Below are 18,289 nucleotides of genomic sequence, written 5' to 3'. Positions count from 1 at the left end.
TTCTACAATACAGAGTATGTCGAGTTCAGGTTATAGCAGGAGTAGAGACATTATACAAGAAGAATAGCCTCTTTAGACAAAGAGACTTGTTTTTAGAGCCTTGCGGAAGGCGGCATGGGACTCGATAGATCTAATCTGGTCTGGGAGTTTGTTCCAAAGAGTGGCGGCCATAGTTGGGAAGCTAGATCCTCCAACTTTATTCTTGTTTTTACATATTTGATTTAGGTGAAAAATATATAGAAGAAACAATGTGTCTGCGTTTTCTACACAGGACACCTAAATGGAACAGGAAGGCAGCTTGTCATTCAAGCTGTCTTGTTGTCTACACATATTTCAGCCCTTATATCTGAATACGTTTGTCCCAACGTTTCTGGCGGGAGTTGAATGGGCTTTCTTCGGGAAGGTGCTTCTTATATATGAACCGATCGATAAACCCCACTATTTACACGACACACTACAATACAAAGAGTGAATAAACTTTGTAAGACTTTACGAAAAACTGCAGTGGACATCACAGCAAAAGCTTTTGTGAAGTTTCTATTTAGAGTGCACACCACTGACCTTATTCTTGATAGGGGTAAGAGATGGGCAGGTTAGGTGAATTTCTTCTGTCTGTCAGTTACTCTGTGAACTTCACCTAAGTAAAGAAAGCCTACATTACAGACTATGTTCTGTTTCAGAAAAATTGTTAGGGCAAATATATAAAGATTATACAGATTAAGTATGTTGCCCTTATGGGCAGCACTTTCTTATTAGACTGCTCACCAAATCCTGTTTGATATTATGATGGTCTTAAAAGAGTTAGAAGGTCTTTCTGTCAGTCTCCTGTAAATACAGAGAGGGAATCAAAAACCTGCACAGCACATGTGCCAAAATAGAAATTTACGGCAGACGAGTATTCCTTCACATTTATGCCTGCTCGTTTTTGTCAACTAGATTTAAACCAAAGTTCAAAATTACATGTGTAGTAGCGTTGCTGGATGTATACATAACTCGGTATACAAGACACCCAGGATCCCGTCTTTGTTCACACATGGTGCTGTCAACACTTGATGCATTTTTAGAAAAAGAACAGAACTTTTCTTACCTTACGAGGGAGATACAGAGTGCCACCCTTGTTCCGAATTCTATCGGCATACTGCAGCTGTACCGTGCCGATAAGTATTCTTTTGCAGCAACTTGTGTGTACAAATCGTAGCATGCCTTGTGGCATACGCTTCCGTGCTGTTTTTCAGCACCATGTTGGAAGTACCCAGATTGTATAGTCTATCTTGCACGTTAAGTATATCTTCATTGAAAAAAAGGAAAAATGAAGGGCCGACACTCTACTCACCAGTGGATTTCATATATTTATGGCCTGGTCTCAAAAAACCATTGCCATCTAAATGTTTGGTTGTAGTTAATGTTTCATTCATGATGTCATGACAACCATTTGTATGGAGTTGATAAAGACTATTGGGGCGACCATACTGAGGGCATCTCCTAGTACATTTAAAAAGACTCTTAATCATTTAGAAAACATATATATATATATATGTATATATATATATATTCAGTAAAAAAACTTTGTTAAATGGACGTTATGGTTAAGTTGTGCTACCAAAAACCTATGAAATTCAGAAAAAAAACTTTGTTAAAGGGACGTTATGGTTCAAAGTAAAACCGAAAAACCCCTGAAATTCGCCAGTTATGGTAAGCTAAGCAACCATAACTCGTGCTAAGACTAACACCCAGGACATCAAAGATGACATCACTGATGGCATCACATGTCTGGCTCCCCCTTTTTTCCTTTATTGACATATGTAGGCCACATGTTTATCTTCAGTAACAATCATGAACTAAACATTGAAAAGGTACTATATTTGTAGACTTATCCTTCAAGTATGTTCTTGCAGTAATTCCCTTAGGGTCCAGTCACATCATATGAAACATATACATAGGGGAAGACACAGGCTTGAAAGACAGCAATCCTTTCTGTGCATGAAGATAATCAGTAGGGTTATCAGCACTTTCTGATAGTTTTTTTTTTTATTACTGCACTTTCCCTGTATATGCTCATATTTGTATACATTGTACTCACACTACTTTCCTTAGGGTCCAGTCACATCATGTGATACACATATATGGGGTAAGTAGCAGCTTTGAAACATAGCAATCATTTCTCTGCATAAAGATAATCAGTTAGGTTATGAACTCTTTCTGCTACTACTGCTGCTTTTTTGCTTATTTCACTTTCCCTGTATAAACTCATATTTGTATGTGTTGTTGTCTCTTTGTGTTTTGTCTGTAATAATGCAATTATGTATTAAGTGGATTTTATTAGCTACTTATTACATGTTTACAGTACGCAAAACTCTAATAAGAAAGCAGTTATCATTTCACTATTCAACATGGCAAGATTATGAATATTGCACCTTCATCATGTATGCTGCACACAATGCCTATGTTTCTGTATGAGTAGCTTAGGATACTGGATAGAACTTCATAATAGAATGCTATTTATATCAATGCATTGCTTAATGCACTAATTAGCTCATGATATTTATTCCAATGATCCTTGACACTTTTTTGTCAACATTATAATAAGAATCCCTTGTACAGACTTTTCATGAAAAGTAAATGCACATGTGATGTCATCAGTGATGTCCTGGGTGTTATTCTTAGCAGTGCACGGTGGTAGCGCGAGTTATGGTTGCTTAGCTTACCATAACTGGCGAATTCCAGGGGTTTTTCGGTTTTACTTTGAACCATAACATCCCTTTAACAAAGTTTTATTTCTGAATTTCATAGGTTTTTGGTAGCACAACTTAACCATAACGTCCCTTTAACAAAGTTGTTTTACTGAATTTCATAGGTTTTTAGTAGCACAACTTAACCATAATATCCCTGACTTTATATACATATAACATAGAACATACTGAAGCCCCAGCTAGTGATTTTGATGTCCGCGGACTCTGCGTATGTCCGCGGACTCTGCGTATGTCTGCGGACAGACGCGGACAACAGCAACACTACCCAAAAACGCAGGGGGTATCTTAAATTGTTATATCATGCCATATAAATACTGCACAACTTCAAAAACCAGCAAACACATTATATGTAGTAATAAATAAGAAGTGGAACCTATATATGTAACACATCAACCATCCATTTAAATACCATATGTACTAAAATGGAATATACCAAAAGAAGAAAGGTAGGCTTCCAACATAATTACCTCACAGAAACTGCACAAAACAGAGCAACAGCAGATATACAAACCAGTAAGAACACAACTTACCAGAAGCTAGTAAGTGTACTTCATTTTTCTTATATATTTCTAAAATTTCTGTATTAGATACAATAAAAGTGATATATTTTTCTTTTCTCACAGATATGTCTAGTACTTTGGAGTAGCTTGAGGAGAATTTCCCACGCGAGGAAATGTCTGAAGATAATGAGCCTAATGGTAGACACTTCTCTATATAACCAAATTAATAAGCACTACTTTATCTACACTTAACATATATATCTATTTTTTTAACAGACCATACAAACATTGAAAATAGTACACCAAAAGATATATTGGATAAGACTCTCCAGCGCATGGAAGAAAAAATGGACATGCTCATGGCAAATTTAAACAGTTTGAAAAACTTTGTGGAGGATCACACAAAAGAAACATTAAATACCATTATCCCACATGTACCTGTCCCTCCTCTCCATATCCCAGTCAATTATTCCCAAACCCTCTACATAAAGAAAAACATTTTGATGAGACTTCCATCCCTTCATCTCCTCCTATCAATCCTTTGAAATCTCCAATTCTCCTGTGTTTGTCTCAGTTTCTGCTTCCCGTTCTCTTTCGTAAATTTTACATGTTTACATCTATTTATAATAAAACAAAAATATTATGTGTCTCAATTCAGTTCTTTTTTGTGTTTTTTTTAAAAAAAACGCAGTTGAGGTGTCCGCGGGCAGCGCGGGTGTCCCTGATGTCCGTATCCAAATGAAAATGGGGGTGTGCTTAGGACACTATACCTGTCCGTACTGTTCGCAGGCAAGTTGAAACTGTTCTAAGAACACACTCAGTGTCTGGGAAATCCGCAATTAACCAAAATGGAGGTGTCCTAAGGACACTATACCTGTCCGTACTGTTCGCAGGCAAGTCAAAACTGTTCTAAGAACACACTCGGTGTCTGGGATATTCGCAATTAACCAAAATGGAGGTGTCCTAAGGACACTATACCTGTCCGTACTGCCTAAAGAACTTCTACGCACATGCGCACTACACCCGTAAGTTCTCCGAACATCGCGACTGTCCGTTACTGTTCGCATCGCTTGTGTCGCACTTTTAATTCATTTCAGGACCCGAACACTGTCCATAGAACACCCGCGCATGCGCACGACCATTCCCGTGCATTTGATGTCCTGCGGACACCCGTTCCCTTCGCGGACATGTTTGCGACGCCATCATGTGACCGCACCCACGCTGAACGTGTGTCCTGAATTGCGGACACTGTCCGGGTCCCCGAACATTTTAAAAGTACCTTTTCAGGCAATCCACAGTATCTTATACTAAAAACACACCATAGCACATGTCCCAGACAATCATCCTAACTTTCTACATACTTTTTAGAACTTTTTGGGCCTTTTTGGGAGGTTCGATTGTCCACGGACAGGGCGGGTGTCTGTGAACCGCGCACCCGCACCCCTATAAAAGGCCACACCCCAGAGCTCATACTCATTGTGCTTTTGGCTATATGACAAAGCATTGTCTACTTTGGCTGGTATTTTGCTGCTCTTGCTGCTGCTTTACATCAGACCTGATGACATCAATGCTTGCTGCTCCAGCTGGTGCTACATCTGTCTCAGCACCACCACCACCTACCCAAGGGCCTGAAGAGGGGAACAGGCGTGAGGATGTAGACGAGGATGAAGAGGATGACGAGGATGAGGTAGTGGAAGTCCAGACTACCAGCACTCGCCATCAGTCTTGGGTACGTTACCATGAATAGTAAATAACCGCCACACCCAAGGCGCGTGCGAACAAAGTCACCTGCAACCAATGCAAAATGGTGCTGAGTCGCGGGAAGCTTGGTTCGTACAGCTTTGGTACGACTACTATGAAGCGACACCTAAGGTCGTTCCACGGTGGGGCCATTCGCAAGGTTGTACCTTGCGAGGAGCGTAGCAGGTTGTGTTCCTCTACTTCATCCTCTGTTTCCGCTCCTCTCACCAGAAGAGACACTCCTGTGGGAGAGCGCATCCCTCCAGCTGCCTCACAGGCCATTCACAATGCTGATGACCCTTACCTTTCGAGGGTCACAGTTTTGTGTATGTACTGCGATGCAGTACTCTGCAGGGGGGAGAGACTTCGTAGTGCTTTTGAGACTGCAGTCTCGGAGCACGAGAAGACCCGCCCACTACCTGAATAACGCCCACCCTACAGCTTCCTCTCTCCACCTGCCCTTTCTTATCCCCGTGGTTGGTGTCCCCCCTACCCTCCTTTCCCCTCCTCTCCTAGTGTGTCTTGTATAAAAAACCAAAACAAATATAAAACAACAAAAATCCCCCAAAAAAAGGCTCTTTTCAGAGCCACCCTTCACAGTCCAAGAATAGAAGTAACCAATAAATGGAGCAAGGCTCTGTGTTTTTTTTTTAGAAGTCCGCGGACAGTTCGCAGATATCTAAAATTTTGGGGTGCTGCCCTATCAAAATCATTGCACTTTTCTCTGGGAGGGAGAGGCGGCTCTGAAAAGAGCCTTTTGGTGATGTTTTTTTGTATTTGAAAAACTTGAAATAGTGAACACCTACTGCAAAATGGAACGCTGTAATTCCACAAAAGGACGCAATGCATTTTGAACATTTCTCAAAAAAATCTGATTACCAGCATAAGTAAGATGGATTCCATCTGTGCGAAAAATGTATGTGCTACGAAACATAATATTTTCATTGTGAAAAGAGGACATGCCAACATCTCCTAGAAAGGCACAAACAGCCTTATTAACATTCCGCCTTGTTTTCTCCATTTATGGACCAAATGAAGAAGAACGCAGCCACATTTGTCTTTGCGCAATATGAGAAAAAATAACTTGGGAATTTGGAAACATGTCCATGGCCTTCCCAAGTCCTTCTTTCATTGCAAATTGCAAATAAATTCCACACACATGTCCTAAACTATTCCCTCTGCAATTAATTATCATTATGTCTGGATGATGCTCGGTCTCCGAAGTACATTTAATGGCTGTTGTAAGTGGTTTGTTCTTCCAACCATTTTGCGTTTTTACAGCAGGCTGAATCGTCAGCTGCAGTATTGCACCCTTGGGTGCCCATTTTGTCAAAATGGCCCGGGGCTGTCATGATCCCTGTCCCTAGCCCTCTTAGGCAAAACACTGGAGCCAGGCCACGATCCCCCACAAGGACTGGAAAGGCCTCCCCATCCCATCTGAGGCCCACTTGGAGTCAGACCTGGCACCTGTGGCGCCAGGCTCAAACATGATTCAGAGGACAGGCTTGGAACTGGACTTGGTAATGCACTTTGTGCAATATGGATGCCCCCACATAACTCAGTTCCATGAACTGAGTTATGCGGTCTAGCTTTTTGGGTGTGGTTCGACCTAGGGATACCTGGGATACCTGGGATACCTGGAGGCTATATAAACCACGCCCGCGCAGAGAAACACGCTTTGCGTTACTCTGCGCCTGCAGCGTGACACTCGCCGTGTTCAGATTGGTCTCCTGAAGGCCTTCGCCTTTCCTCCGCATCCCGCATACCTGAAAGAACAAGAACAACATTAACATCACACTTGCCTTGAGGAGAATCCTGCTTCCATCCATCGTTCCTCCGGTCCTGTGGCCTCATTTCGGCGGCATCATCTCCATTTCGGAACGCCGCATCCTGCGAAGAAAAGAATGAAGGGAAAAGACATTAGTAAGCATTCTCGTATACCGATTCCCCTAAAACAGTAAGAAGAGTCACATGCTTAGCTGGACTCGAGCCGCTCATGGTATCTTCAGCTCCGGAGCACGCCATCGACCTATAAAGGGAAAAGACAACACAGGTTAGCACATAAGGACAAGAAGGTGCCACACATTGCGCTTTACTCACTGCACCGTATTCTTGTCAATAATACTCAGTACAACAGAAGAGAATTCAACACTCTCTCCCGAACCACAGAAGCTGAATGAAGCCGACCCTCCACCCGTGGTTGGCACAGGAACCTGATAGAATAAACAGGATACCACGTGGCAGCCAATGGGGGGAAGAGGAGTTAGGAAGAGGTTGTGGATAGGGTGGGGGGAAATTAGGAACACCGGTAAGAGGGTTAGGAAAACCTATGTTGGATAGGACAAAGGAAGCAACAGGAAAGAACCCTACCTACTTTCCTCTGAACACTTTACACCTATATCCAGCATACCATACACAGAATATAGACCTGAGATTTGAAACACCTTAATACGTGCATCTACCATAGTCTTAGACCTGTCCCTACGACCTCATAAACACAGAAACATAGATGATACTCTGCACATGTCATACATGGGAGAAAATCCCACAATGAATCAACAAACACATGGCCCGTGGGCTTACAGAAAACAATGAATATGAACACATAACATGAAACATGGAACATATTTGCAGCAACATAAATAACAAATAACATATTCCCCTTTTGATTTTAGAACGTGATTTGTTGTTATACAATGCAGTAATGGCTGTTCCACCCGCATTGACCAATGAACCTTGTAAGCGAACAAACTTCTAGCACTGGATTTTCAAGGCGGCAGGGTACTAAAAACAAGGACAAACTACTTTATGTCCGAGCGGTAAGCGCGCCGTTTACACACACAGCAAATAACACCCATTTTACTGCAATTTTCCCCAAAGCATGCTAGGAAATGTAGTTAGAGTTGAATTTGTGAATTCCACAGACCTCTACCGCCTTTTGCACACCCCTTTCTTGCACCTTCCCTTTTTCCTGACAATTCTCTCAGCCAGCAGCCATACTGGGACATTGCAGCAGCCTGCAAGGGACAAAGGGACATAGGCCAGCACAAGAAAAGGCGAACAGCGCCACACATTGTGCTTTCTCTCACCGCTTAGTGCTCTGCTCCCCTAAGCAGCATGACACCATCAGCGACCCCCTCCAGCACCTAAAGGGCGAAAGAGGGACATTATTGGGGACAAGAGACAAGAAAAGGACAGTTCACCAAGAATCAACAAACCTACCTTGTTGGGCTAGAGATACAGCAAACCCAGACTCATTGGGCCCGCACCAGTGAAGCAACGAGGTCGCGCAGCGCCCACATCAATCGACACACCCCTGTACTGAAGAGCAGGATGGAGAGCACACGACAGAAGAAGACCAGGTGAGGAGAGGATCTAGGGGAAGGTTTGGTCCTCAAGGGAAGTGGGGGTCAAGCAACCAGAGACAACAAAGTTCAAATCTGGAAATCCTGTATTTCAGGCCCAGACCCCAGTTGAACAGATTCCAGGGAAGGGTTCGAGATCGTGAGTGGTCCAATCAGGCTGAGTGGTGTCCTCGTGGATATCAGGTGAGCATTAAAGGTCTTCTTTTTTCACCACTTCTTGTTCGTGAGGTCCTTCTTGAGATTTACTTTGCGCGCCAAACCACGTTTGGTCCCTCTGTTCGTTTTGTCTTCAGCTGGATTCACTGGTGAAGCCCGCCTCTGGCTCCAGCGGATGTTTCTCCCAGTGGTCGACTCTGGCTTCAGTTCAAGAGACCTCACCTTTTTATGCAGGTTTCTCCCATTCATGCACTGCCTAGCTGTCGCTCACACAGCAGGTTGGCTGTCCTCCAAGGACAGCTAGCCAGCCAATCTGCACTGGGTGCATTCGGGTAACAACGGAAACTAAGGACAGGGAGTTTCGGGCACCTTCCTCGCTACCTGTCCTGCCAGACACACTGGAGCCAGAGGTGGGTTTCAGCACGCATTTCCAGCATTGCCCAGGCCAAAGGTAAGGAGTCTCCCGACCCCCACCTCCCCCAAAAATGCCACATTATTTTTAAAGGTGCTAAAAATCACCGTAGCGCACTCGGTGCGTGGTCCCTCTCCCCCCACCCACCCGCTTCCTGGTCTCCCTGTGCCCACCTCCCCTTGTCCCGATTGGTCCGCTGTTTAAAAAAAAAAAAATGGAAACAGAGGCCGTGGTGAGGGCCTGCTGTAGGCACCGCCTGCCATTTCCAGCGTGCCCAGGCCAAAGGTAAGGAGTCTCCCGACCCCCGTGCCCCAAAAATGCCACATTATTTTTAAAGGTGCTTAAAAGCACCATAGCGCACTCGGCGCGTGGTCCTCTCCCCCCGCCCACCCGCTTCCTGTTCTCCCTGTGCCCGCCGCCCAACACACCCTCTCCACCCAGATTGGTCCACATGCCCCACATCAAGGACACCCAGGGTAGCCCTCTGCCCGGGAGCCCTGCGGCGAAGGACCCTGAGGCAAAGGACGACCCCAAGATGTGTCTGCAGGTGTCCGCAAGGCACGCCAAGGAAGCCAGCAGCCAACAGACACCAACAAAAACTGTGAGTGTGACACGGGTGGGGAGTAGAGCAATCACTGTACTCCAGAAAACCCCTGCCACTCTATCTTACTTCCCAATAACATAGAGTGCCATAATATTAGCATGTCCACAATTAGATAGAACTGCGAACATTAGCCTACGTCGCGTCTGGATAGATTTGTGAAGTTAGCATGTCTGCACTTAGATAGAACCGTCAATACTAGCATGTCCACACTTAGATAGAATTGTGAACATTAGCCTGCGTCGCATCTAGATGGAATTGTGAATACTAGCATGTCCACACTTAGATAGAACTGTGAATACTAGCATGTCCACACTTAGATAGAATTGTGAATACTAGCATGTCCACACTTAGATAGAACTGGGAACATTAGCCTGCGTCGCATCTAGATGGAATTGTGAATACTAGCATGTCCACACTTAGATAGAACTGTGAACATTAGCCTGCATCGCGTCTAGATGGAATTGTGAATGTTAGCATGTCCACACTTAGATAGAACTGTGATTACTAGCATGTCCACACTTAAATAGAACTGTGAATACTAGCATGTCCACACTTAGATGGAACTGTGAATACTAGCATGTCCACACTTAGATAGAACTGGGAACATTAGCCTGCGTCGCATCTAGATGGAATTGTGAATGCTAGCATGCCCACACTTAGATAGAACTGTGAACATTAGCCTACGTCGTGTCTAGATGGAATTGTGAATGTTAGCATGTCCACACTTAGATAGAACTGTGAATACTAGCATGTCCACACTTAGATAGAACTGTGAATACTAGCATGTCCACACTTAGATAGAACTGTGAATACTAGCATGTCCACACTTAGATGGAACTGTGAATACTAGCATGTCCACACTTAGATAGAACTGGGAACATTAGCCTGCGTCGCATCTAGATGGAATTGTGAATGCTAGCATGCCCACACTTAGATAGAACTGTGAACATTAGCCTACGTCGCGTCTAGATGGAATTGTGAATGTTAGCATGTCCACACTTAGATAGAACTGTGAATACTAGCATTTCCACACTTAGATAGAACTGTGAATACTAGCATGTCCACACTTAGATAGAACTGGGAACATTAGCCTACGTCACGTCTGGATAGATTTGTGAATATTAGCATCGTCACACTTAGATAGAATTGTGAATGTTAGCATGTCCACACTTAGACAGAACTGGGAACACTAGCCTGCGTTGCATCTAGATGGAATTGTGAATGTTAGCATGTCCACACTTAGATAGAACTGTGAATACTAGCATGTCCAAACTTAGATAGAACTGCGAACATTAGCCTACGTCGCCACTGGATAGATTTGTGAAGTTAGCATGTCTGCACTTAGATCGAACCGTCAATACTCGCATGTCCACACTTAGATAGAATTGTGAACACTAGCCTGCGTCGCATCTAGATGGAATTGTGAATGTTAGCATGTCATTGGTAGATGCACTGTCCACTAGAGTCTAAATGGAGGATAAGGGGAGCTATCAGAGAGCATGTTAGAGGCGGGGACTAGAGGATTATGGAACCTGTATGCCAGTCAGACCCAGATCAGGACAGAGCCGCAACAGGGGAGACTACGCTTCAATTCAGGATAGAGACGCAAACTAACCAACCCTACTAACAATTTCCCTTTCTGCATACACCTCTCAAACTCCAAACCAAACACAACCAAAACCTACAGCACAACAAACCGCACAAACTTCACTACATTGCAACAACAAAACAAAAACACACATAGCCTTGCACAACAGTACACGACGACTACCGGCTGCAAACACCCCAGGCCCAGCCAACGGACCCACGGGCTGAGGCCGCCAACAGCACATCACTGCTCTATTGCACTTTTCCTTTTTCCTCCCATTAACTCAACCACCCCTCCTCTTTCAGAACCGCCAGAGCACCAAGGGACCACTACGGTGGTGATAGTGCGAGGTACAAATGTCCTTTACCATTAACATTAACATTTGTTAAACAGGGATTTGCAGGCAGAATAACACACAAAACCCTGTTTTTTGGCGCACAAATGACATAACTCAGCCCCTAGAATGTTAGTATTGCAGAACAAAGAACTGTTCTGATTGAATACCATTAGATTGACAGGGTAATTCCTAGAAATTCGCACAAAAGTGGCGCACGCGACTGGCGCACAGCATGCCCGTGCGAATGTCTGCGCCAGCCGCATGCGCTAAAATCGATTTCCGCGCATAGCGTATTCATGGATTTTCGCATCCAAAACCAGCCGTGGCGCAGCGACCCTGCAGCAGTGCCAGTTACGCCCCAAAGAACGCCCTCGCGCAAGGAAAATCCTTTTAAAATCCCCAAATAATCGCAAAGGGCTGCGCTAACCCTGGACCAGTTCACAGGGCTGGCAAACAGCAAACGCCAAGCGGGGAACGTGTATTTCAGTGGTTCGCGGGAAGTTCCACACGCGATTGTCCTGTGTACGTGTGCATCAGGGGTGCTCGGGAAGTATCACACGCAAAATCAGCAGGGTACGTGTATTTCAGGGGTGCGCGGGAAGTATCACACGCGATTCCAGCAGGGTACGTGTATTTCAGGGGTGCGCGGGAAGTATCACACGCGATTCCAGCAGGGTACGTGTATTACAGGGGTGCGCGTGAAGTTCCACACGCGATTTCAGCAGGGTACGTGTATTTCAGGGGTGCGCGGGAAATATCACACGCAATTCCAGCAGGGTACGTGTATTACAGGGGTGCGCGGGAAGTTCCACACACAATTGGCCCCGTGCGAGCAGGGTACGTGTATTTAAGGGGTGCACGGGAAGTTCCACATGCGATTGGCCCCGTGCGAGCAGGGTACGTGTATTTCAGGGGTGCGCGGGAAGTTCCACTCGCGATTTCAGCAGGGTACGTGTATTTCAGGGGTGCGCGGAAAAGTTCCACACGCGATTCCATCAGGGTACGTGTATTTCAGGGGTGCGCGGGACGTTCCACACGCGATTGGCCCTGTGCGAGCAGGGTACGTGTATTCCAGGGGTGCGCGGGAAGTTCCACACGCGATTTCAGCAGGGTACGTGTATTGCAGGGGTGCGCAGGAAGTTCCACACGCGATTTCAGCAGGGTACGTGTATTTCAGGGGTGCGCGGGAAGTTCCACACGCAATTTCAGCAGGGTACGTGTATTTCAGGGGTGCGCGGGAAGTTCCACACGCGATTCCATCAGGGTACGTGTATTTCAGGGGTGCGCGGGAAGTTCAACACGCGATTGGCCCCGTGCGAGCAGGGTACGTGTATTTCAGGGGTGCGCGGGAACTTCCTCACGCGATTTCAGCAGGGTACGTGTATTTCAGGGGTTCTGGGGAGTACTACACGTGAATTGGCCGTGTGGGTCCTCCCAGGTGTTCGCTCTACAACCTCCACGGCCCCTGCAGGCAGCCCACACCACGGGGGACTACTCTGCACCCCTGCTCATGTCCCGCAGGCAGCCCATCCACCATGGGCATGCCCCCCAGCCAACCCACATGTCACCTTGCACTACTGATCAACAATGCATGTCTCCCACCACCCCCACCCCCCAGCAGTGCAGGGGCAGCCTCCACCAGGCCCCCACCCATGTCTACCACCACCCCCACCCCCCGGCCACCAGGGGCAGCCTCCACCAGGCCCCCACTCATGTCTCCCACCACCCCCACCCCCCAGCAGTGCAGGGGCAGCCTCCACCAGGCCTCCACCCATGTCTCCCACCACCCCTATCCCCCAGCAGTCAGGGGCACCCTCCACCAGGCTCCCACTCATGTCTACCACCACCCCCACCCCCCAGCCACCAGGGGCAGATTCCACCAGGCCCCCACTCATGTCCAACTCATGTCTCCCACCACCCTCACCCCCCCCCCCCAGCAGTGCAGGGGCAGCCTCCACCAGGCCCCCACTCATGTTCCCCTGCACCCCCATCCCCCAGCACTGTGGGGCACCTGTCAGAAGGCCCCCACTCATGTCCAACTCATGTTCCCCTGCACCCCCAACCCCCAGCACTGTGGGGCACCTGCCAGCAGGCCCCCACTCATGTCCAACTCATGTGCCCCTGCACCCCCACCCCCCAGCACTGTGGGGCACCTGCCAGCAGGCCCCCGCTTATGTCCAACTCATGTTCCCCTGCACCCTCACCACCCATCACTGTGGGGCACCTGCCAACAGGCCCCCACTCATGTCCAACTCATGTTCCCCAGCCAACATGTCATCACAATCTAGATCCCCGGTCCCTATGGTCAGCCTCCAAATGCAAACACCCACCCGAGTATTGCATCCACCCACTCAGAAATGGCAATAACATGATAGAACTGCAATTGCAAGTTTGGAAACGAACACATGTCCCTCACATACACCCAATGGGTGTCAGTGAATCTCAAAACCCATATCATGATATGCATGAAACCAATGAGATGATACTACACATTGAAGTTTGATAAAAAAATATGTATTAAAGAAAACAAGAATTGAATCAAAAATAAACTAACAGAAATGGGAATGTAAAAAAAGTAAAAAGAAGCATGTCCATGAAAAAATGCAAAACCAAAAATCAGAATCCAAAGGAATGGTGTCCAAAGTCACAGTCCAGAAAAGAAAATCCAATGGGAAATTATAATTGAAAGCCATTGCTCCATGGGTAAATAGTAAAAAGAAAAGAAAATCCAACAGTGAACTATGTACAGGTGAACAAGCCAGGGTCCATGATCCCAACAAAAGAAATGAAACCTATCTAACAACACTACCTAATAAAAAATAACTATATACAAAAATGTGGCCCATTGTCCAAAAGGTCCAAAGAAAATGCAAAAACAAAGGAAACCTAACACTAACTACATAACTATTTACATGGGCAGCGGGCTAGTCCAACGGCTCACTGGATGTTGTCATGGGCCAGGGCATCATCAAACTCCTGTTCAATGGCTTGGAGGCGGGCATGTTCCCTGGCCCCGAGGTCTCGCAGGGATAAAGCAGTGTCCAGCTCCAACTCCCTGCGAAGACCCTTGAGGCACTCAGCCCGCCTCAGCGCCCTCCGCATGGAGTTCTCCGCCCTGACCATTGTGAGCCGTTCCTCCTCTGCCCGCTGCCGCTCCGCACCCATCTGCTGGCCCAACCGCTCCCACACGGAAGCCACTCCCATTCCAGGGTTCTCCTGCCCTCCGGCCGATGCCTGCACCCCTGATGTTGATGGCCCCGAGCCATGATGCCTCCCACGTCGAGCCTGCTGCTGCCTCCGACGCAACTGCCTGTGCCAGCACGACAGCATCCAGGCTGATGGTATCCACCGACGCCGTCGTGCACATGCCCTGCCCGATGATGCCGTCACATCCTCCATCTGCTGGGGTCCAGTTGCTGGTGTGTCCACCCCTGCTGGACCTCCGACTCCCGACTGTGGCAGGGATGGGATCCCCACCGAGCCGGCTGCATTGGTCGGGGCAGGTCCAAAGGGGGCCCTGGTGGCATCTGGGCCGGAAGACGGCATGGAGAACGACTGGTGCATAGTATCCACAGAGGAGGAGAGGGTCGCCAGATTGGCCGACACATGTAGGAGACCCCCGACCATGGCCGTTCCCAACTGGGCCACGTCGGCACGGTGCTCTCCGTGATGACGTGCATGCTCCTCCCGGGAAGCACGCACCTCATCACGAATTGCACCTGTGCGCAACGCGACACCAATCAGGACCTTCTCCATACGGTCAGGGGTCCCCTCCTACGCAGGTGGAGGGGAGTCAGATGACATGGACATCCCCCCTACCTGCGGACGGGCCTGGGATGGGGCATCCCTGCTGGTGCATGGTGGTGCAGTCACATTTTCAGGGCCAGTGATATGCACAGGCCCCTCCACGGCGACCTGTGCTGCCTCCTGCCCCTGCCCCTGGACTGCAACACTTGCACCAGCAGGGATGCCCCCACCAGGCCCCATGTGCGCCTCAGTAGCGGCCTCCTCCTCCTCTGTGGAAACCACCAACCTGGATGGCTCCACCCTGTCTTCCACCGTTGCAAGCCCCTGTGGGGGCTCACTCACCCCTTCCGCTGCAGCCGTGGGGGCATCCCCGCCGCTTTGCTCCACAGAGCCGTCTCCGCCCTCTTCTTCATGTGGCGCTGTGTAGAGGGAGACATAGAACACAAGCATCAGGGTACTGTACAATGGTCCCCTAGACAGGAAGCAATAGCAGATGAGTGGCACTGTCAAAGATCACTTCCATCATGTCCCTCCACAACACATGGCTCAGTGCAGGTAAAACACATGTGGTAACAGGCATGGCGCATGCTATGGACATTAGCATACATGTCCAAGTGATTCTTGAAACATACACTGTTGTTTTGGAACTCACATGCATCATGTGCCATGCCTATCACATGCACACACTTCACCCTAGTTTCATCCATCTGGCCTCGTACAAAACAGACACAGTGGATACAAGGATGACTAGGCTGCATCAGTGAACCTGAACATTGCGACAGACATGTGTCATGCATCCCTGGCATTCACAAGTCACAGACACGCAGGTCAGACACACAGACATGGACAGCATACATGTACATGGCATCAGCACCCATCCCTCACCCATGTCCAGGAACAGAGACTGGCATGCTTTCATGTGGCCATTCCGCATAGGGCAACCCATGTTGCATTTGAACACATGCACCAACCATGTGGTTCACACATTACTGGTCTCACATGCATGACGTCCCTGCACACACATATGCATACATGGCCTATGTCACACATACAGGCAAGTATCAGACAACCAGCACACTGCGACATGCCCTGTCTCACACAGCAATGCTTGGCCACTTACCGCTCAACTCCAGACGGGTCTGCCTCTCAAGGATCTGGGCGTGGAGCACTGGGCCTACGCGTTCCAGGACCCTCATCTGGATGGTACTCATGCGGCCCCGGCCCCCCTCCACGAGGCGCCGGGCCTTCAAGAGGGTCCTGGACCTGCAGTCATCTCAGCGCTGCTTGACATGTTGGTAGTCGCGGACTGCCACCCCCTCCGCGTTGATGGCAGTCACGATGTCCGTCCAGATCCGAGTCCGTCCTTCCTTGTTGGCGCGCGTACTTCCGAAGAGGGCATCATACTGCCCCAGGACTTGCTCCACCAGGACACCAACTTCGGTGGCAGTGAAGCTGGTGCCCCTCTGCCTCTCTGGCTGGGGGTTGCCAGTGATGCCAGATGTTGTAGTGCCCGACATGGCAACCCCAGAGGCAGGTGTGGGTGGGCAACTGGGTCCTGGGGCTGGGCTGTGGAGCGATGGTATCCCAGTCGGGAGTCTTCTGTTCCAGCAGGGGTGGACACAGGAAATGGACTCCTGCAGATGGCTGATGTGCAGGCACCAAATGGCAGGGCACGGTGGCAGCAGGCAGGCAGCAGCAGATGGCTCGTGGAAGGCTGCTCGGGGCTCTGGGGGGCAGTAATTCGGCCTTTTGGGCAGGAGCGTGGTCTTCCGTGTGCTTACGCGTGGCCAGCTTGATACGGAGTGATTTGGCACGTGAAAATCCTGCATGTCTGCGTGTAAATCGAGGAAAGGCCCTTAGCACGTATGCACGTCAGCACGCATATGCGATTTCATTGGACCAAAGGCCCTTAGCGCGTGAGCGCGTCTGTGACGTGAGGCGCGCGGGTGTTTCCCTCATTACACGTGATGACAGAGCACACGTGGATTTCCACCAATCGCGTTTGGAACTTCCTGCGCACCCCGAAGTACACATACCCAGGCTAATCGCGTGTGGAACTTCCCGCGCACCCCATAGTACACGTACCCAGGCAAATCGCGTGTGCAACTTCCCGCGCACCCCAAAGTACACGTACCCAGGCTAATCGCGTGTGGAACTTCCCACGCACCCCATAGTACACGTACCCAGGCAAATCGCGTGTGGAACTTCCCGCGCACCCCGAGGTACACATACCCAGGCCAATCGCGTGTGGAACTTCCCGCGCACCCCGAAGTACACGTACCCAGGCAAATCGCACGGCTGAGAGGTGGGGCTGGTGGGAGACATGAGTGGGGGCTTGGTGGAGGCTGCCCCTGGTGGCTGGGGGGTGAGGGTGGTGGGAGACACGAGTTGGACATGAGTGGGGGCCTGGTAGAGGGTGCCCCTGGTGGCTGGGGGGTGGGGGTGGTGGAGGCTGCCCCTGCACTGCTGGGGGGTGGGGGTGGTGGGAGACATGAGTGGGGGCCTGGTGGATGGTGCCCCTGGTGGCTGGGGGGTGGGGGTGGTGGTAGACATGGGTGGGGGCCTGGTGGAGGCTGCCCCTGCACTGCTGGGGGTGGGGGTGGTGGGAGACATGAGTGGGGGCCTGGTGGAGGCTGCCCCTGCACTGCTGGGGGGTGGGGGTGGTGTTAGACATGGGCGGGGGCCTGGTGGAGGCTGCCCCTGCACTGCTGAGGGGTGGGGGTAATAGGGGACATGAGTGGGGGCCTGGTGGAGGCTGCCCCTGCACTGCTGGGGGGTGGGGGTGGTGGGGGACATGAGTGGGGGCCTGGTGGAGGGTGCCCCTGGTGGCTGTGGGATGGGGGTGGTGGGAGACATGAGTGGGGGCCTGGTGGAGGCTGCCCCTGCACTGCTGGGGGGTGGGGGTAATAGGGGACATGAGTGGGGGCCTGGTGGAGGCTGCCCCTGGTGGCTGGGGGTGGGGGTGGTGGTAGACATGAGTGGGGGCCTGGTGGAGGCTGCCCCTGCACTGCGGGGGGGGGTAATAGGGGACATGAGTGGGGGCCTGGTGGAGGCTGCCCCTGCACTGCGGGGGGGTGGGGGTAATAGGGG

Source organism: Ambystoma mexicanum, chromosome 5p (genome assembly GCF_040938575.1).
Source record: "Ambystoma mexicanum isolate Mex_15411 chromosome 5p, UKY_AmexF1_1, whole genome shotgun sequence".
Lineage (NCBI taxonomy): Eukaryota > Metazoa > Chordata > Amphibia > Caudata > Ambystomatidae > Ambystoma > Ambystoma mexicanum.
Note: the sequence above shows the minus strand (reverse complement) of the source record.